Consider the following 21,754-nt stretch of genomic DNA (forward strand, 5'->3'; position numbering starts at 1 on the left):
TTGTTTGTTTGTTTATGAAAGGTTGTTTAATTTTTTCACATGTTTTTCTCCATCAATTGAGATTACCATACGATTTTTATATTTCATTCATTAATGTGATGCATCACATGTTTGATTTACATAGGTTGAATTGTCCTTGGATTCAGGGATAAATTCCACTTGACATGGTATATGATCTTTTCAATATACCATTGAATTTGATTTGCTTATATTTCATTGAGAAATTTTGCATCTATATTTATCAGTAATACTTGCCAGTTTTTTTTTTCCCCCTTGTAGTGTTCTTATCTAGCTTTGATATCAGGGTAATGTTGGACTCATCAAATGAATTTGTAAATATGCCTCCTCTTCATGTTTTTAAAAAGTTTGAGATGAATGTATTAATTCTATTTAAATGTTTGGTTGACTATCCCAATGAAACTGTCTGGTCTTAGCCTCTTTTTATTTTTTTATTTATTTTTTTTTATTACTGATACAATCTTTTCATTCATCATTGGTTTGTTCAGATTTTCTGTTTTGTTTATTAGTCAGTTTTGGTAGTTTTTATATTTCTAGGAGTTTATTATTTCCAGGATATCCGAGTTATTTGTGTGTATTTGTTGATAGTCACCTATTATAACCTGTTGTATTTCTGTTGTATCAGTTATAATATCGCCTCTCATTTCTGATTCATTTGCATATTGTTTTACCCTTTGTTAGTATAGCTCAGTTTGTCAATTTTACCATTTCAAAAACAACCTCTAGCATTGATGTTTTCTAATATTTATAGTCTTTGTTTATTTATTTCTTCTCTCACATTTGTTATTTCATTTCTTTGCTACTTGTAAACTTAGTGGGATTTTTTTTTTTTTTGCGCTAGTCCCTTGAAAAGTAATGTTGTTTATTTGCAATTCTTTTTTCTTGTCATACTAATTTGTTGTAATAAACTCATAATTCTTTCCATGGTATTTTATAAGTTTTAGTAAGTTGTGTTTCCATTTTCTTTTGTTTCAAGATTTTCTTTTAATTTCAAGAAAATTATTGTAAAACTGTTATAAATTACCCACCCCCTGTTTTATTGAGATACAATATGGTGCTGTTTAAGATTCAAATGCATATTATAATGATTTGACTTTGATATATTGTGAAATGATTATCACATAAGATTAGTTAACATACATCATCTAAATGTAGATGCAAAAAACAAAGGAAACAAAATATATTTTCCTGTTATGAGAACACTTGAGGTCTACTTGCTTAACAGCTTTCAAATATACCATAGAGCACTGTTAACTGTATTCACGTTGTACATAACACTTCAATACTTGTTTATCCCATAACTGGATGTTGGTATGTTTGGACTTCCTACACCAAATTCTCCCTCTTCCCACTGCCCACCTTTGGTAACCAAAAATGTGATATTTTAATTTTTGTTTATTTTTTTCACATATAAATCAGGTCATACAGTATTTGTCTTGCTCTGCCTGACTTCTCTTACTTAGCATGATGCCCTCAACGTCCATCCATATTGTCACCAATGGCAGAATTTCCTTCTTTATATTGCTGAATAATACTCCATTGTCTAAATATAGCACAACTTTTATATGCAAGCATTTGTTGATAGGTCGTTATCATCTCTTGGCTGTTATAAATAATGTTGCTGTGAACATGGGTGCAGATATCTCTTCAACATAATGTTTTCAATTATTTTAGATACATTTCCCAAATGTGGAAATTCGGGGTCATATGGTAGTCCTGTTAAATGTTGGGGAACCTCTCTAGTGTTTTTCATAGAGGCCAAACCAACTCATAAGCCAATCAAAAGTACACAAATGTTCCCTTTTCTCCATATCTTTGCTAGCGTTTAATAGTAAGCCTCTTGTCTTTTTGATAAATTCACCCTAATAATCCTGAGTTGAAATCTCCTTGCGTGTTTGATTTTAATTTCCCTAATGTTTTGTGATGTTGAGCACATTTTCATGTATTTGTTGGAAATTCATGTATTTTCTTTGGAAAAAATGTATTTCCAGGTCTTTTGCACAGCTTTTAAGTGGGTTATTTGTTTTGATGCTTTTGAGTTGTATGATATGTATTTTGGATATCAACTCCTTATTAGTTATAAGATTTTTAGATTTTTTCCCCATTATATAGGCTGTCTTTTGATTTTGTTGATTGTCTCAATGTGTAGGAGATTTTTAGTTTGATGTAGTTTCATTTGTTTTTATTTTAATTGTTTATGCTTAAAGTATCATCAAAAATAATTTTTAAGACCTGTGTTAAAAAGACTTTTACTGTTTTCTTCTAGGAATTTTATGACTTCCAGTCTTATATTTGCCTTTCTTTCCTTTATACTTAATTTTCAGAGTGGTGTTAGATAGAGGTCTAATTTTATTCTTTGGCATGTGAATATAAAATTTTCCAAGCCCAGTTATTAACAAGACTGTCTGCTCCACTGAGTCTTCCTGACCACCTTGTCAAATACTGGTTGACTTTACATGCATGGGATTGTATCTTGACTCTCAGTTCTATTCCATTGTTTTTATGGCAGTACCATGCTATTTTAGATTATTATAGCTTTATATTATAGTTTGATATAGAGTGCAATATCTCCAACATTGTATGTACAAGGTCTTTTGTGGTTCCTTATAAATTTTTGTATTTTTTTTTCCTACTTTAAAAAATGCCACTGGATTTTGATAGGAATTAAATCAACAGATGGCTTTGGGTAGTATGGACATTTTAACAATATTAATTCTTCCAATCCATAGGCAAGGGATAACTTTACATTTGTCTGTATGTTTTAGTTTATTTCTTAGAGTGATATTTTATCTCCTTGGATGAATTTAGTCATTATTTTATTGTTTTTGATGCTGTTATAAATAGAATTGTTTTATTTCTTTTTCAGATAATTTTCAGTGTATAGAGATATGACTGATTTTTGCATTTAAAATTTTTATTCTGCAACTTTACTGATTATGCTGCTTAGTTCTAATGGGATTTTGGTGAAGTTTTTAGGACTTCCTATAGATATAATCATGTTATCTTAAACTAGAGATATTTGTACTTCTTATTTTCCAGTTTTGATGACTTTCCTGTCTCCTCCTTACCTGACTGCTCTGGCTAGGACTCCCATTACTGTGCTGAGTGAGTGGTGGGGGTGGGCTCCTTTGCCTTGTTCCTGACATTAGGGGAAAGTTTCAGAATTCCACTACTGAGTATGTTTTGAACCGTGGCCTTGAGTTACATTCATTTTATACCTAGGATGTTCAGTGTTTTCCTGTATCTATTGATCATTATATTTTTTCTTTTGTTCTATTAATGCGATGGCATCACATTTATTTGATTTGCTAGTATGTATTCAGAATTTTAAAATCTACATTCATCTGGGTTATTGACCTAAATTTTCTTCTCTGGCAGTTTCAAAGCAATGCTAGCCTTGTAAAATGAATTTGGGAATTTTCCTTCTTCATCTGTTTTTTAAAAGACTTGAGGATTGGCATTAATTCATTACATATTTGGTAAAATTTACCAGTGAAACCATCTGATCTTGACCTTTTCTTCATTTGAAGAGTTTTGATTACAGATTTATTCTCCACAGTGTTAAATGGTTCGTTTAGATTTTCTATTTCTTCCTAATTCACTCTTGGTAGGTATGTTTCTGAGAATTTTTTTTTTTCCATTTATCTAGGTTGTCTAGTTTATCTGCATATAGTTGTTCATAGTAATTTATTATCCTTATTTCTGTGGTAGAGTTGCAATGTCTTCTCTCTTATTTATAATTTTGTTGATTTTGGTCCTCTCTCCTTTTCTTTGTGTAGTGTAGCTAAAAGTTCAAAATTTTATTTATTTATTTAATGAACTAGCTCTTAATATTGCTAAATTTTACTGTTTTTTTTGTCTATCACATTGACTTCTGCCGTAATCTTTATTACGTTCTTCCTTCTGCTAACTTTGGCTCAGTTTGGTCTTTTTCCAGGTCCTTGAGGAGAAAAGTAAGATTGTTTATTTGAGCTCTTTCTTATTTCTTAAGTTAGGCATTTATTGTAATAAATCACCGTGTCGGAATTGGTTTTGCTATATCTCATGGGCTTTGGTATGCTTTGTTTCCATTTTAGTCTGTCTCAAGACACTTTGTTATTTCCTCTTAAATTTATTCTTTGGTTAGGAGAGTGTTGATCAATTTCTATATATTCATGAGCTTTCCAGTTTTCCTCCTCCTACTGATTTCTAGTTTTATACTATGATCAGAGAAGACATTTGATATAATTTCAGTCTTGAATTTGTTGAAATTTGATATATGACCTAATATGTGGTCTTGTCTAGAAAAAAAAATTTGTACACTTGAGAAGAATGTATATTCAGCTTTTGTTAGACAGAATATTTTATATATGACTGTTAGGACCATTTGATCTTTAGTGTTGTTCATGTCAACTGATCCTATATTGAACTATTGTCTGGATGATCTATCACTTGTGGAGAGTGGGGTGTTAAAGTTCTCAACTATTATCATACTGTAGTTTATTCTGCCTTTTAGCTTGTTTTTGCTATACATATATGTAGTTGCTCTGATGTTGGATGCATAAATATTTATAATCGTTACATTATTTGGATGGATTGACTCCTCTGTCATTACATAATGACCTTCTTTGCCTCTTTTGACCTTTGCTAGATTAATGTCTTTTTGACTGTTTTAGGTGTAGCTCACCCCTTTTTTCCCTATTTGTTTGAAGTATCTTTTTCCATCCCTTCACTCTCAGTCTATGTTTTTAAAGACAGAAAATAAAGAAATATTTACTTGAGCTACATCTTTAAAGAAATAGACCTAACAGACATATGCACAGTATTCCACCCAGTAGCAACAGAATGCACGTTCTTCTCAAGCACACAAGAAACATTCTCTAGGTATGTCATATGTTAAGTCACAAAACAAGGCTCAGCAAATGTAAGAAGATTGAAATCATATCAAGTATCATATCTGACAATAATGGTATAAAACCAAAAGTTAATGACAGAGGAAAATAGGAAATTTCACAAATGTGTGAAAATTAATGTGCATACTCTTTATAAACTATTGGGTTAAAGAAGATATCAGAAATGAAATAAAAAATATTGTGGGGTGATGTCACCAGGATGGCAATGTAGGTCATTACAGACTTTGCTCCCCCTCAGAAGAACAGCTTACAACTGTTCACAGGCAGGACAGCACTGAGAATACACTATAACATGGGGTGAGGCTGAAGCATCCGTGTGCACCATGTAGACAAAGACAGACCATAGTAGAAGGACATAGATGGACACACTTGGGTTCATAATCTGAGAGAATGCAGATACAAGTTATTTTAGATAAAGACAAGCACAGAACTTTTTGTTTCAGATTTTCTACAGTACTGAGAAAAAACAGAATCCACAGTGACACTTCTGTGCAAAATTGAGAAAGTTACTTTTGAGACTGTTAAAAAAAAAAAAACAAATAATCTGTATACATAATATGTTCCATAACTGTGTTTACATGATTTACCTCATTAAATGGAAAATATTTTGTTAAAAAGAAGACATACATCAACCAGATTTATTTTGATTGTCTTCCTATTAATCGTGGTTCACCATTTGTATTATAGGACTCATGAAGTAGTGACATATTCAGTGAAATCTACATATGGGATGTTCCATTTATGATACACATGTTGAGAAATGAGCTTTGGGTGTCACTGAACTCTTCAGCATGGAGTACTAATTACTAATTAAACTACTCTATTATGGAGTAAATTCATAAGTTCCTTGGTGAGTAGCCAATTACATGGGACAGAAGCCATTGTTGAGGAAGTGACATTACTTAAAACCCTACATAGTAGAGGCAGGATGTGTGAGGATAAGTGTATCCTGAGGGGCAGGGGCAAGGTAGACAGGGAAGGAATGAGGTTTCCAGAGGGTTGAGGTGGATACTGGAGAATCAGTGAATAAACAAAGAGTAGTAAATCTGAGTAATTTCAGAGAGGCTTTCATAGAGGTGGAGAGTGAACTACACATGTGTTAATCAGGGCCTCCTGGGTTTCAGGGTTGGGGGAATTGAGTAAGACTCTAAGTAGCATGGATTCATTAACATATAAAATTCAATGACTTTATTTACTTGTATGTAAATTAAGAGAATTCATATTTTCTATATGAGCAGCAGCATGCAAAGCCATATTAGTTCTGAATCTGGGAGAGGAGAAATGGTCTCTGTTTCTCTTAGAGCACAGTGCCAGGTGATGGTTAGGGGATTTGTGGCAGGTGAGCCTGGGTATTGTGGAAAACTAAAATGTCGTGGCTTCTTTCTCCTTTTTCAGTTGTGTTTTAGTGCTTGAACTATTTGTAAATGAAAATCCAGAGACTGATGGAGGTTAGCTGTGATCCTGACAGTGCAATCACAGAGAAGCAAGTCCTTCCTCTTTCTCTGTTGCCAGTAGGTGAGCAGGCTTCTCCACAGGCCTGAATCTTCTCTATAAAACCAAGAAGTAATAAAAGATTTAAGGGGCTCTGGTTATGTTTCCCTAGGTTCCTGAGATGTTTTGTGGCCCAGAAATTGAATATTCTCCTTCCCAGTATTTGTGCTGTTGAAATTCTTCACATTACACCAAAATGAGAGTGGCTGTCTTTGTCTCAGTCCCTTGGGCACAGGAGAAAGATGCCTCACTCACGGCTGATTGGCATCTGATGTGCATTAGTCATTTGGTGAACACAGTGGAGGGAGACTGAGGAAGCAGAGGCTCACTGTCTAGTTGTGCTGGTGTATGTGTCAGAATGAGGTCAGCTGAAAACAGCACAGGTGCAGGAGGCACAGAGGACAACAGCAGTGCTCCTGTGAGTGTGGAGCATGGAGGGTAGTGAGGGGTCAGCGATCTGACCTGAGTTCAGTGTCATAGTTTTGATTAGTAACTGCATCCTCTGAAAATGGCTGCCAATTTTAAATAAAATACTTATCTTCCGTCTTGTACAAATCCATCCAGTTTTCGTTTTGTAAGTAAACTTCGTTCACATTTAAACACTGGAAAACAATGTATAAATTATATTTTTTCCTTAAATATGGCTGTATGTTGATGAGAGAAACTGCAGTAGATAGAGCAGCACATAGGGTCCTGTGGAAATTTTTGAAGGACTGAAATACCTGAAACTTATTGGAAGATTCTGTTACTGTCAGACCAGTGGGAGTGAGTGTGACCCTGGGGAAGCAATGCTGTGTGACCATCAAAGCCGAGAGGTAGAAAGAAATGGGAGACCTCAGGTCACTGGAGGGTCAGAATAGGGCCATCTTTCAGTGTAGAAGTCCCTGGAGCCACAGGCTTGTGATGCTGACTTTGTCCACATGTCTGGTAATGGACATCTGAGGTGTGTAGTTAGAGAATCTGCACCTGCTAACCCCAAGATCTGCATGAATCCTGTTCAGTCATGTGCAGGGCTGGACATTGCTTCTGAATTCTCTGTGATTGAAGTGAGTAATAGACATTCACAATTAATTCACTGATTTCTATACAGAACACTTTAAACATGACCTCAGTTTAAAAATCAATACTCCTAAGCACTTAGTAAAATGTTTCACATGAAAGGTGTCCTGTTGCATGTAGAGGTATAATTTGCCATTAGTCACAGTTAATAAGTCATAAATAACAGACATCTGCCTTGTGATGAGTCTAGTTTTATCTAAAAGTCTTAGAGAGAAGAAGTGAGTTATGTTTCTCAAATTCAAATTTTATAATCAGCAGTTCTCTTGATTTTGCCTTTGACCCAGTGGTTTTTGAGATTGTGTTATTTAGTTTCCTCATATTTGTGGAGTTTTTTAATTTTGTGCTGTAATTGATTTCTAGTTTCATTTCATTGTGCAACAAAAGATTCTCGGTATGATGTCAGTCTTCTTCAATTTGTAAGGTCCCTTTTGTGACATAACATGTGATCTATCCTGGAAAATATTTTGTTTTCACTTGAAAAAAGTGTGAATTATTCTGCAACTGGATGAAAAGTTCTGTGTATGTCTGTTAGGTCCATTTGTCTAAAGTGTTGTTTAGGTCCACTGGTTGTTTATTGATTTCTGTCTCAATGTTCTATCCACTGTTGAAAATCAGATATAGAAATGCTTACTATTATATTGCATTAAATTTCTCCTTTCACATCTGTCAATGTTTGCTTTACATATTTAGATGATCTGATATTAGATGTGTATAAATAATTGCAATTGTTATACATTCCTAGTGAATTGACATGGTTATAATTACATAATACATTTTTTGTCCCATTTTTGGCTAAAAGTCACATGTGTCTGGGACAAGTATAATAGCCACTCCTGCTTTGTTTCGGTCACCATTTTCATGGAATATCTTTTACCATCACTTTACTTTCAGCCTATGTGTGTCCTTAAATCTAAGATGAATTCTTGTAGACAACATATAGGTGGATCTTGGCTTTTTAATCCATTCAGCCACTATGTATCTTTTTATTAGGGGGTTTAGCCCATTTACAGCTAAAATAATATTTGCTCAAGAATGACTTACTGTTGTCATTTTTGAACTGTTTTCTGTTTGTCTTGCAGTTTTTCTCTTTTTCTTTTCATGTCTTCTTTTGTGTTCCATTGTTTTTGGTATTAATATGTTTTTATTTCTTTTCTCTTTTTTTGTTCTCTACCACAGGTATATACTTTGTGGTTACCGAGGGGCTTGTTTGCAATACCTGTTAGTTATAACAGCCTATTTTAAGTTGACAGCAACTTAATTTCACTTGCACATAAGACGCCTCTATCTCTCCATTCATATTATATGCTACTGATATCACAGTTTACATACATCTACTTCTATTATGTATCTAGCAATCTAATTTAGTTATAGTTATTTTAAATCTTTCATCTTTTAACTTTTATAGTAGTATTAGTAGCAATTTGCTACCATCATTATAGTAATAGAGTATTCTGTTTTTCTGTATATATTTACCTTTACCATTAAGTTTCAGTTTGTCTTCTGCTCTTGTGTTGCTGTTTAGTATCCTTTTCTTCCAACTTGAAGACTTCCCTCTAACATTTCTTTTAAGAAAGTTCTTGCTAAATTTCTTTAGGTGTGGTTGTCTGAGAAATTCTTTCTCTGTCTCTCTCTTTTTCTTTTTTTTTTCTTTTCTTTTTTTTTCTTTTGTGGACAGGTGTAGTATTCTTAGTTGGCAGTTTTTCTTTACCTTGCAATATTTTGGTTTATGTTGTCTCAGTCTTTTCTGGCCTCCAAAGTTTCTCCTGAAAATATCAAGTGGTAGTTTTATGTGAATTACCTTGTATTTATATAACAAGTTGATTTTTCTCTTGCTGCTTTCAACAGTCTCTATTTGTCTTGAACTTCTGACAATTTGATTATAGTGTCTTGGTGTGATTCACTTTGAATTCTCTTACTTGATGTCCTTTGGGGTTTCTGGACCTGGATGTTTGTTTTATTCCTCAGGTTTGGAACAAAATTCAGATATGATTTATCTCTATATATTTTCTGCTTCTTTCTGTCTTCCTCTTGGCCCTCCAATATTTTGTCTTTGGACTGATTGATGTTACATAATTCCTTTAAACTATTTTCACATGATTTTATTTATTTCCCCCCCCCCTTTTTTTCATACATTACTCCTTTGACCTCAGAAAGAATCTTTAGGAACACTATTTTGAATTTTCTGTTGGGTATATCGCTTATCTCCATATAATACAGTCATTGTTTTTGGAGTGTATCTTTGTTTTCATTTTGGTTTTTTTTTTTCTTAGGGTATATTCATTATTTCTTCATTTTTCTTGACTCCATGTTAGTTTATTTGCCTTAGACCAAATAGCCTTCTCTCCCAATCTTCAGAGTCTTGCCTTACGTCAGAAATGTTTGGCACAAGTCAGCCCAGCCAGTTTCTAGGTGCCTCTCAAACCTTGTTCTTGCTCATAGTGACTTTTTTAGGTGCTCCCAGGAGACTGAGGTACTGTCAGTGCCCCAGGAGAGGCAAATTAGAAGCCAGCCCTCAGGCAGCAATTGGACAAGCTGGGGCACTGCATGTGTAGCCTGACACTGTCTGTAGAGAAGGTAGGAGCTGGTCTCTATTGCTAGAGCAAGCCAGGGTGGGTAGTTGTGGGAAAGCCTGCAGGGCCATGAGGAACTGCCACTTTGTTCTCTGCAGACTCCAGGAAACTAATGAGTGCTGGGCTCCATTTGCTCTAAGTGACATACAAGCTAGAGGACAGAGTCAGGCAGTAGCTGGAAAAGTCAGGGTGCTGGATGTGCAGTCAGACTCCTTCCAGGGAGAAGCTGGGCCGTGGTAGTTTTGGCTGGGTCAAGTGAGGGGCAGAAGCTGCAGGGATTACCCCCCTGCCAGCTCAAGCTCACAGAGGGCCCTGCCAGCTTCCAGGGAGAGGAGTGAGTTAGAATGTAGACTTTGGACAGCAGCTGGGAGGGTCAGCCCATGAGATAGATGTGCAGTCTAGCTCCTTCCAGAGAGAAGCTGGAAGTTGATTTTTATTTCCAGCTCAGTCTACACTAAGCCATAGGAATATCTGCTGGAAGAAAAACATCTTGAAAACTGAAAACATTCACGGTTTCACCAGAGCAGAAAGATCACTCTGATTCCAAGACAAGATAGTGAGACTCTTTTGTTGCCAGTGCAGAGAGATCTGAGAGCAAAGACAGAGTTAAGAATGCTCAGTGTTTTCAACTAGAAAGGAACTAGATGACTCCACAGTTGATTGAACTATATTTTTTTGTCAAAAGCAATCCAATAAATGTTAGCTCCACCAGAGAAATCTTTCTATGTAGAAAAGGGAAATGTCTGCTCTTTCTACTATGTTATTTTAATTTGCACAGCTTAATGCTTACAGTATTACATTTACTTAGTAAATCTTTAATCCACTTACTCATTCATGCAAGAAATAATCACTGACTTTCCAGCACTGTTTTGTGTCTTAGAGATTGAATACAAGAAAGAACTGAGTACAAGAATCATGATCAGGAAGGCACCAGTGTAGTGATGGACAAACTAGATGTAAACACCTTCAGACAGCTGCCGTGGCTTTGACCAGACATGAATGGGGGCTGATTGAGGTCTGAGGTATGTGGAAGCTTGTCTGGATACTTAAGTAAAGAAGTCTTTGTTGACAGACTCACTGAGACCAGATGGCTGAAGTTTTCTAGCACCACATCTCTGAAGAATTTTCTCTGGGATGAATCCACAAAAGCCTGTAATTCTTGATGGAAATCCACACCACATCATTCAGGTCACTATTTTGTAAAAGTTCACAGATACTCGGGTTCTGATGGGGCTTCCCTGAAGAGTTCTGTGTGCAGAGAGTTGACATGATGCTGCTGGGCAAGGGGACTTTGTGTACAGTTGGCTCAGACCTTGTTTGCTGTTTCTGTGCTGACTTTTTTATATCCTTCAGATACAATCAGGGATATATAGACACTGGAAAACAACAAATGTTTATTGACAAAATTATCACATGAGGTATAGTGTGAAATACCCTGGACATGCTCAGATAAACTCATGACTCTTTATTGATTATTATAAATTTTGAAAACATGTAACAAAGCTGTATTTTTCACTAATTTTAAGTGCATAAGGCAGACAGTGTCAACAAACTGCTGATTCTTAACTATAACTGTGGATAGATCAGCCTGATAGAAACCTCAAGTTTCTCATCTGTGAAACGACTCAACAATTATTTAGGAATTTAAAGAATTCCAGTGAGTTAATATGTAAAGTGCCTTCTATATAGCAAATGCTCAATAAACAAAGTGATAAATCTGTTATTATTAAAATGACAGAGAGCCTTCCAGCAATGCTCAGAATACTGCAGGACTAAACAGGCTTCACGGTGAATTCAGGGTCTGCAGGTGTAACCTCTCTCATCTCTGTACAACTCAGATGTTCATTAAAAGGCATAGGACATACAATTCAGAAGCATAAGCCAGAAGCCCATGAGACTTCTGTACTGAACGGTGGCCCCAGCCTAACCCCTCTCCATTTTCTCTGTGGTCTCCAAACATTAGTTACTATTGTCTGCTTTGTATCTTCATTCGGTCTATCTGTGAAAAGGTAATAGAAGCCTCTCGACTTAATCTAACTGAAGCTGGTCTCTGCAGATCTTCAATAATTTCCACAGGTCCCTAAATTGTATTTCATATGCTATTCTCTTATTATGTTTATGCATTTTTTTAATTGAAATATAGTCATTTTACAATGTTGTGTAATTTGTGGTGTTCATAATGTTTCAGTCATATATATACATATACATACATATTTTTGTCTTCATATTCTTTTTCATTATAGGTCACTGTAAGATATTGAATAGTTCCCTGTGCTTTACAGTATGAACTTGTTATTTGTTTTATATATAGTAGTTATTATATGCAAATTTCAAACTCCCAATTTATCCTTTACCACTCCCTTTCATCCCTGGGTACCATAAGTTTGTTTTCAATGTCTGTCAGTCTGTTTCTGTTTTGCAGGTGAGTTCATTTGTGTCTTTTTTTTTTTTTTAAGATTCCACTTATAAATGTAGAAATTTTCTATTTCTGGCTTGCTTCACTTATAATGATGATCTCCATGTCATCCATGTTGCTGCAAATGATATTATATATACATATTATATACAACTTATATATATATATATATATATAGTTGAGTAGGATTCCATTGTAAAAATTTATCACAATTTTTATCCAGTCATCTATCAATGGACATTTAGGTTGTTTCTATGTCTTGGCTGTTGTAAATAGTACTGCTGTGAACATTGGGGTGCCTGTGTCTTTTTGAATTATATTTTTCTCTAGATATGTGCCCAGGAGTAGGATTGCTGGATCACATGGTAACAAGTAATTTTTAAATTAACTTCCATATTGTCCTTTAAAGTGGCTACACCAATTTACATTCCCACCAACAGTGTAGGAGGGTGCCCTTTTCACCACATCCTCTGCAGCGTTTATCATTTGTGGACTTTTGAATGATGGCCATTCTGGCTGGTAATAGGTGAAACTTCATAGTAGTTTTGATTTGCATTTCCCTAATAATTAGTGATATTGAGCATTTTTTCGTGTGCCTGTTAGCCATCTGTATGTCTTCCTTGGAGAAATGTCTATTTAGAAGAAATATCTGTCTTCTGCCCATTTTTAAAAATATACTTTTATTTAAGTATAGTGAGTTTACAATGTTGTGTCAATTTCTGGTGTACATCACAATAGTTCAATAATATAGGAACAACATATCTTCATTTTCATATTATTTTTAACTATAAGTTACTACAATATATTGAATAGAGTTTCCTGTGCTATACAGTATAAACTTGTTGTTTATCTATTTTATGTACAGTAACTAGTATCTGCAAATCTCAAACTTTAATTTATCCCTTTCCACATCCTTATCCACTTGGTAACCGTAAGTTTGTTTACTATGTCTGTGAGTCTGTTTTGGTGTTGTAAATAAGTCTGTTTTGGTTTTGTAAATAAGTTAGCCTTTTGTTTGTTTGTTTGTTTGATTCCACATTTAAGAGATATCATATGGAATGTTTCTCTCTTTCTGATTTACTTCACTTAGAATAGCATTTTCCAGGTTAATCCAAGTTGCTGCAAATTGCATTATTGTATTCTTTTTTTATGACTGAGTAGTATTCTATTGTATAAATATACCACAACTTCTTTCCAGTTATCTGTTAGTGGACATTTAGGTTGTTTCAATGTCTTGTCTATTGTAAATAGTGCTGCTATGAAAATTGGGGTGCATGTATCTTTTTGAATGAAGGTTCCCTCTGGACATAAGCCCAGGAATGGGATTGCTGGATCAGATGGTAAGTGTATTTTTAGTCTTTTGAAGACTCTTCATACTGTTTTCCACAATGGCTGCACCAAACTACATTCCCACTAATGGTATAGAGGATTCCTTTTCCTCCAAATCCTCTCCAGCATTTATTCTTTGTGGACGTTTGAATGATGACCATTCAGACTGTTGTGAGGTGATACCTCATTGTACTTTCGACTTGCATTTCTTTGATAATTACTGATATTGAGCATTTTTTCATGTGCCTTTTGTCCATTTGTATGTCTTCTTTGGAGAATTGCTTGCTTAGATCTTCTGCCCATTTTTTAATTGGTTATGATTTTTTCTTATGAAGTTGTATGAGCTGCTTATATATCCTGGAGATTAAGCCCTTGTCAAATTCATCTTTTACAAATATTTTCTCCCATTCTGTAGGTTGTCTCCTTGTTTTGTTTATGGTTTACTTTGCAGTGACAAAACTTATAAGTTTAATTAGATAGGTCCCATTTGTTTATTTTTGCTTCTATTTCAATTGCTTGGGTAGAATATCCAGGAGAACATTACTGAGATTTATGTGGGATAATGTTTTGCCTATGATTTCCTCTAAGAGGTTTATAGTACCTTGTCTTATGTTTAAAGTTATAAGTCTTTTAGAGTTTCTCTTTGTGTATGGTGTGAGGGAGTATTCTAACTTCATTGGTTTACATGCAGCTGTTCAGTTTTCCCAATACCACTGACAGAAGAGACTGTCTTTATTCCATTGTATGTTCTTGCCTCCTTTGTCAAAGATTAATTGACCAAAAGTTTGTGGAATGATATCTGGGATCTCTATGCTCTTCCATTGATCCATATGCCTGTTTTTGTTCCAGTACCATGCTGATTTGATTAGTGTAGCTCTGTAGTATTGTCTGAAGCCTGGAAGGATTATTCCTCCAGCTTTGTTCTTTTTCTTCAGTAATACTTAGGCAGCTCTGGGTCTATTTTGATTCCATATAAATTTTAGTATGATGTGTTCTAGTTCTGTCAAATAAGTCCTGGGTAATTTGATATGAATCACAGTAAATCTGAAGATTGCTTTGGGTATATGGTCATTTTAACAATATTAATTTTTCCAATCCCAAGAATATGGGATATCTTTACATTTCTTTAAATCCTTTTAATTTCCTTAGCATTTTGTAATTCTCCACATATAAGTCTTTAACTTTGTTGGTCAGATTTATTCCTAAGTTGTTTTTTTTTTTTTATAGTCTTAAAAGGAATTATTTCTTTACTTTACTTTCTGATATTTCACTTTTAGTGTAAAGACATGCCTCTGGCTTATGGATGTTAATCTTGTATCCTGCTACTTTGCCAGTTTCTTTTATCAGCTCTAGTAGTCTTTGTGTGGAGCTTTTAGGGTTTTCTATATATAGTATTATGTCATCCATGTATAATGAAATTTTACCTCTTCTCTTCCAGTTTGGAACTCTTTTAATTTCCTTGTCTAATTGCTGTGGCTAGAACTTCCAATGCTATACTGAATAGAAGTGGTGAGAAACAAAATTCTTTTTTTGTTCCAGATTTTAGTGGGAAGGCTTTCAACTTTTCACCATTGAGTATTATACTGGCTGTAGTTTTGTCATAAGAAGCTTTTACTCTCTTGAGATATGTTGCTCTATACCCATTTTGATAAGAGTATCTATAATAAAAGGTTGTTAAATTCGTGTTGCCTTCTGTCTTCTGTCGGAGAGCGGATTCTGTCAGGTATGAGTCGAGAGCTCTGTGTCCGCCCGCCAGCCCGCCCACCCGGCCCCATCTCGAACGGTGGTCTCTATCACGTGTTCCGTCAGGAGCAGGCACTTTCTGCTTGTTTTTGGAACTTGCTGTCGAGATTCCAGGTTCTGGGCCTGTCCGGATATCACTTAGAAACGGAAATGCGTGCGTTTTCCCCTTTCTTAAATTGTGTTTGTTTGTTTACTTATTTATTTACTTACTTACTTACTTACTTACTTACTTACATTTATTTATTTATTTAGGCCTTTTTTTTTTTGGTTCTTGCTGCTGTTGTTGCTTTCGGTGGTTGTTTGTTTATTCGGGGAGGGGAGGTAATTCGTTTCTTTTGCTGGTTTGTTGCCTGACTTAGTGATTGCCTGACTTACCGACTTCCTTATTGACTTGAACGGAAGTCCTGAAGATCGAACCCTGGACCTCGCGCGTGCTGGGCAGGCACTCTGCCGCTGAGTTCTACGCTCCATCCTCCCCCTCGCCCCCTCCCCCATTTGGGGGAGGAAAAAAATAATTTTTTTTTTCCTTTTAAACTGAAAACGTCCGTTTGGGTCTCCTGCACGTGTTTCATCCCTGGTTTTCTGGCTTCTAGGAGGTGGAGTTGACCGAGTTCTTGGACTGTTGAGGAGAGGAACCCCTGATGGGCTGCGGTTGTGCTTTTTCTACGGTGTTTTTGTTTTTGTTTTTAAACCCCAGAGTAGTTCTACAACTTGATTTCCCTTTGGTGGTGGGTTTTGTCGTTTGTTTTCATGTTTCCTTTCTTTCTTTCTTCCTTTCTTCCTTTCTTCCTTTCTTTCTTTCTTTCTTTCTTTTCTTTCTTTCTTTCTTTCTTTCTTTCTTTCTTTCTTTCTTTCTTTCTTTCTTTCTTTCTTTCTTTCTTTCTTTCTTTCTTCCTTCCTTCCTTCCTTCCTTCCTTCCTTCCTTTCTTCCTTTCTTCCTTCCTTCCTTCCTTCCTTCCTTCCTTCCTTCCTTCCTTCCTTCCTTTCTTCCTTCCTTTTTCCTTTCTTTCCTTTCTTTCCTGTCTTTCTTTCCTTTCTTTCTTTCCTTTCTTTCCTTTCTTTCTTTCCTTTCTTTTCTTTCTTTTTTTTTTTTTTTTCGGATGGGGCTACAGTTTCCTTGTCCACGTGGACTGTGTCAAACACACACACCGACACACACACGCACACCCAGACACGCGGATGCGCATGCACAGTGTTGCTCTGTGTAGATGCACTGAACCTCGATTTACCGAGCGGGTGGCTATCGACTCGCCCCCCCGAACCCCCGCCCGCATTTTTTTGTTGTCCCTCCTCCTTCCTGCGGTTGTGGTCAGCCGTGCTGACGTCCGTGTTCTCACGACCGACCGCGAGTGCGTTTTCCCCACGCGCCCGTTTGTTGTCTTTGGGCTTTGTCGCGATCTGTGCCGAGATCGATTTCTCTTTCCGCTTCGATGGGGTTCGCGGTCTTCATCCTTTCTTTTCTAGCTTCTGGGCGTTGCCTGTCTGCTTTCGAAAGACCTCCCGCATTCGAGAGGACGGACTCCAAAGCCGATTCCTGCGTTGTTCTCTGAGCGCTCGCCTGGTTTCGGTTTGCCAGCCCCCGCCTTCCCTCCCTCTTCCCCTCCTCCCCTTCCCAACCTCCCACCCGGGAACCCGGGATCTCGTCCTGGACGCTCTGGGCCACCCGCGGCGTCGGCCCCGGCCCCGCCGGCGTGTCCGTGTGATCTCCCCCGCCCGGGGAATCGCGTGGGGAGCGCGTCCCCTTCGCGGCAGCCGCCCGGCCGGCCGGCCGTGTCTTGCCAAACCCCGGCTCCCTCCGTCCTCCCCGCCCTGATCTGGTGCCGGGGTCGCGTCGCGCCGCGTCGCGTCGTGTCGCCTCGTGTCGTGCCGTGCCGTGCCGTGCCGTGCCGTGACGAGGGTGAGCGGGCTCCGAGGCGGACGCCACGGGGCCGCCCGGCGCCTCAGTCCGGGACGAGCTCGGGCGTTTGGGCGGCCGGCGGCGGTCGGGATCGGTTCCGGGGACGTTGGCGACGGTTGTCGGGCGCCATCTGGCTGCCGCTCTGAGATCGTCCCTCTTCTCCCGAGCGTCGGCGACCTCGGCAAGGGATGGGGCTCGGCGGCGGGGCCCGAGGCAGACTTCGGGGAGGCTGGCGACACCGGCGGTGACAGTCCCCGTGGCGCTGAGCCGCGGGCGCGTCCTGCTCTCGGCGCAGATTGGACTCGCAGGCTGATGAGGGGGTGACTGTCGCCGCGCTCCCGGGATCTCGTGTGCCGGGGGAAGCCGTGTGGCCTGGCCTGGTCGACCAGCATCCGCCTGTGCCCCTCCAGCCGCGGAGACCGACCCGAGCCGATCGGACACGGCCTGCGCCTTGCCGCCGCGGGGGAAAGGGAGAGAGTGTCCCGCGCCCGGGCCGCCGGCGGCTAGGTGGTCAGGCCCTCGTCTGCGTCCCTTGGACGACTGCTCCTGAGGCGAGGAGCGGCCCGGGCCCAGTGTGGTGAGGCCGGGGACGGGCGCGCTGGGGTTCCCGGTCGTCGGAGGCGCCTCCTTGGATGAAATGTTTTCTGAGTCCCGATGGATCCGGAGACGTGGCTGGGCCGGCCCCTGTTGGCGCGGGAGGCCTGGGAGGGGGTGCCCCCCGGCCCGTAAGCCTGCCCGCGTGGGTTCCGGTGGCGTTGGAGGGACCGAGACTTCATCCGGACACGGGGACCGGCACGGGGGCGTCCCGCGAGGGATGTGGGGGAGGCAGGCTTTCCCCGGCCCGGGGCCCGGGGCCCGGTGCTCGGGAGCGGTCCCTCGTGGGGGGCCCTCTCGTCGGAGGCGCCTCTGTGGCATCTCCCCGAGTCCCCGGCCACGCGGGCGAGAAAAGGGCAGGGCGTCCCCGGCCTGATCCCGTCTCCCTCTCGTCCCTTCCCATTCCCATTCCCATTCCCATTCCCACTCCTCCTCCTAAGCCTCCTCCTAATCCCCCTCCCCTCTCCCCTCCCCCTACCAACCCCCCCCCACCCCGGTCGATCAGATGGCCCCCGAGAGCTTCGGGGCTGCCATTTATGGGGGTAGGGCTGGGGGCAGGTGGCCGGACCGAGGTCCCGGGGCCCCCCCCTGCAAATCGCGGACCCGCCCCGTTTCTGGGCGCTGTCATTTTTCCTGTCGTGTTGGGCATTTTCTGCCAGCAGATAGGTGCTGACACGGTCTTCCTCGGTGTCTGTCACCGAGTGTTGGGTCTCCGGACGCGTGCGAGGCTCTGGGCTTCTCTCTGCGTGAGCCCTGGCCTGGTAGCCGACTCCGCTTCTGACACTTGAGCCGCCCGCCCGGGCCTGCGCGCCGGCTCTCGTGTGTGCGTCCGGCTGACGTGGCCCGTGGTGCCACCTCCGGTCTCTGGTGGCCCGAGGGCGGTGGGGTGAGGTGGCGGCGTGGGTCTTTTACCCCGTGCGCTCCCCGCCGCAGGCACCCGGTGGTGGCCGGCACGACCCCACCCCCGTAGGCTCCGTGCCGCGTGTCAGGCATTCCCCGCCTGGGGTCGTTGGCCGCTCTCCTCGGAGAGGACCGAGGAGTGGGTGGCGCCCGGCGAGGCTGAAGCAGGCCCCTCTGGTGGTTGTCCTCGCCGGGCCCTCCCCTCTGGGGCCTCCCTGCCCCACATGGTTCGCTCGCTCGCTCGTTCACTCACTCACCTGACCGATGTGGTGAAGTCATGCTCCCCCGGGCCGGGCCTAAGCCGCGCCAGACGAGGGACGGGGACGTTCATGGCGAACGTGTCTTCTCTTCTCGTTCTGCCTGCGGGCCCCTCGCCTCTCTGCCGCCCGTGGGTGGCGGGGGGGAGGCAGGGGTGCGGACTCCGGCCCGACCTCGGTCTCCCGTGCCTTGTGGTGTCGGCGGGGCCGGGGTCTTGCGACGCGGCAGACACTCTCGCCTCCTCGCCTGCTCGGCGGCCTGTCTCGCGAGCGGCCCTCCCCCGCGGCGGGGGAGGGCTGCCCCGCCGCCACGCCACGTACCCCCTCGTCGGGGTGTGAGCGTGTCTCGCCTTGGTCCTCTGCGGTGCCCCTGGAGCGCTCCAGGTTGTCCCTCAGGTGCCCGAGGCCGAGCGGCGGCATCGCTTCCCGTCCCCAGCGAGTCCTCTCGGGTAACCCCTGCGGTGGTCGTGTCTCCCGAGCGCCTCTCTTGAGGCGTGGGGGAGGGGTCGAGACGGTGAGCGAGGCGTGGCCGCTCCCCACCCTCGGTGGGGCCGGGGCCGCCTCCTGAACGTCAGTCCTCACCCTGTACGGGGGGGGGACTGACGTGGCCGGGCGCACGCCGGGTGGGTCCCCTCAGCGGGGTTCGCGCCCGGGCGTGGGAGCGATCGTGGTGGGGCCGGGTGATGTGCCGGTGGGGGCGGGCGTCTGTCCCGTCCCCACGCGGTCTTGGGTGCGTCTCCTCGCGAGGTGGCACGCACGGGCTCTCCCCGGTCCCGACCGCGGACGCTCGCTTCTTGGCCCGCTGCTTACCCCTACCGCAGACCCCTCCTGCCCAGCCGAGCGCTGGCGTACACGTCGGCGGGCTTCCGTAGGCCTGAACGGGGCACGCTGGGTGGGGGGCGATGCGCCCTCGGTGAGAAAGCCTTCTCTAGCGATCTGAGAGGGGAGCCTTGGGGGCACCGGACCCCCCAGCCGCCGCTCCTCCATCCAGAGCGTGCAGTCACTCTCCACGGGGAGCGACTGCCGCGGCGTGTGGGCAGGGCCCCGTCGCTTTGGGCCGAGTGCTGTTCTTGGCCTGCTGTGGCCCGCGCCTCCCCCCTCCGAGTCGGGGGAGGGTTCCGCCGGGCCGGGCCCGGCGTCTGGCGCGGGGCCGTGCGAGCGCGCGCGCGCGTGTGCGCGGGCTTGGCCTCCCCGGCGCGTGCCGTGGGGGGAGGGGGAAGGCGGTCCACCCCGACTTGGGCCCCCCCCACCAGTCTCCGCGCCGCGAGGAGCCACCCCACCTGTTCCGGTCCCGAGACGCAGCCACCGGTGGCGGTGCGTGGGCCACGGGTCGGGCCGCCTCGCTCGGCAGCGTTTCCCCGGGCCGCGAGGCCTGGGGGCGAGCCAGACGAAGCTGGGTGGTGGTGGTGGTGGACGGACAGACGAGACGCAGACGGACGAGTGAGCGAGTGGAAGGGGCTACCCTCTGGAATGGGGGGTTAGCCTGCTGCGCGCGAGTCCCGGCGGCGGACGGGGCCGGGGTGTGGGAGGAGCCGCCGAGGGTTGGCTGAGGCCGGCCGGCGTCCTGGGCGTCGCGGGGCCGCCCCCACGTGTGGGGGTGGTGGGATCCTGCGGTGGTTTCCCCGGCGGCCCGGTCGTGTCTCGAGATTTCCCCTTCCCTGGGTTGGTGCCCGCCCACACCCACGACCCCTGCCGGCCGTCGCTCTTGCGCGCGAGCGGCCCCTCCTCGTCGCCGCCGCCGGCCCTCCCCTGCCCTGCCAGGACCGATGGCCGCCCGCGCCGAGCCTTTCCCCCGCCGAACCCCCCCGTCCTGGGACCAGAACGTGGCCTCACCGCGTTGTGGGTGCTGTCCCTCCCCTGGAGGCGGCCCCGGGTGAAGCGTCGTCGGACCCGACGGGGGGGAGGTGGGGTGCTCCGGCACGGCGCGAACGTTTGTTTGGGTGCGCGTCGGGGCGGGGCAGGGCAGCGCCGGCCCGTGCGGCGGGAGAGCCTTGCGGTGGGTGGGCCGTCCTGAGGCCCTGCGGTGTCGGGCGAGGGTGGCCGTTGGGCCCCCGTGAGGGTGCCGAGGAGAGGGCCGGTCGGCGCGCCTTGGGTGCCGCGGGGCCGCCCCTGTGCCGGAGGGCCCGTGGCGGTGAGACCCCGTGTCGCACCCCGGCGGCCGACTCGCGTCTGGGTTTCCGGCGCGGGCCCCTGGCGGTGGCTCCACGGCCCTCCTCTCCCGCTTACCGGCTTCCAGGCGGCGTTGCCCGTCCGCGGGCGCGCCGGCCGTGGGCCGCTGCCTCGCTCGTCGTTCGTGTCCTCTCTCTGTCCGTCCTTTCCCCCGTCCGCTCCGTCCGCCCGTCCCCCGGGCCGCGCCCCGGCGCGTTTCGCTTCCCGGGCCCGCCGCGGCCCCTCACCGTGTCTGCCGCCGCCACACGCCCGCCCGCCCGCGGGCGTCGTCGCGTGCGGGCGAGGGCCCGTCGTCCCCCGCCGCCGCGCCCCGCTCCGGCGCGCTCGCCCGAGCGCGAGTCGGGCCCCGGCTGGCCGTCGTGGACCGGCCGCCGCCGCCGCCGCGCCGCCCCCGGGGGGGCCGGGCCTCGGGCCCGAGC

At 44.2% G+C, this 21,754-nt stretch overlaps 1 long non-coding RNA gene across 1 annotated transcript in view; it reads left to right on the forward strand.

The window, feature by feature from the left end:
* The window catches only part of LOC141576781 (uncharacterized), a 48,331-nt gene that overhangs the window by 8,222 nt on the left and 18,355 nt on the right, over positions 1 to 21,754 (forward strand). The gene's annotated exons all lie outside the window — the stretch shown is intronic.

Source organism: Camelus bactrianus, unplaced genomic scaffold, assembly GCF_048773025.1.
Source record: "Camelus bactrianus isolate YW-2024 breed Bactrian camel unplaced genomic scaffold, ASM4877302v1 HiC_scaffold_34, whole genome shotgun sequence".
Lineage (NCBI taxonomy): Eukaryota > Metazoa > Chordata > Mammalia > Artiodactyla > Camelidae > Camelus > Camelus bactrianus.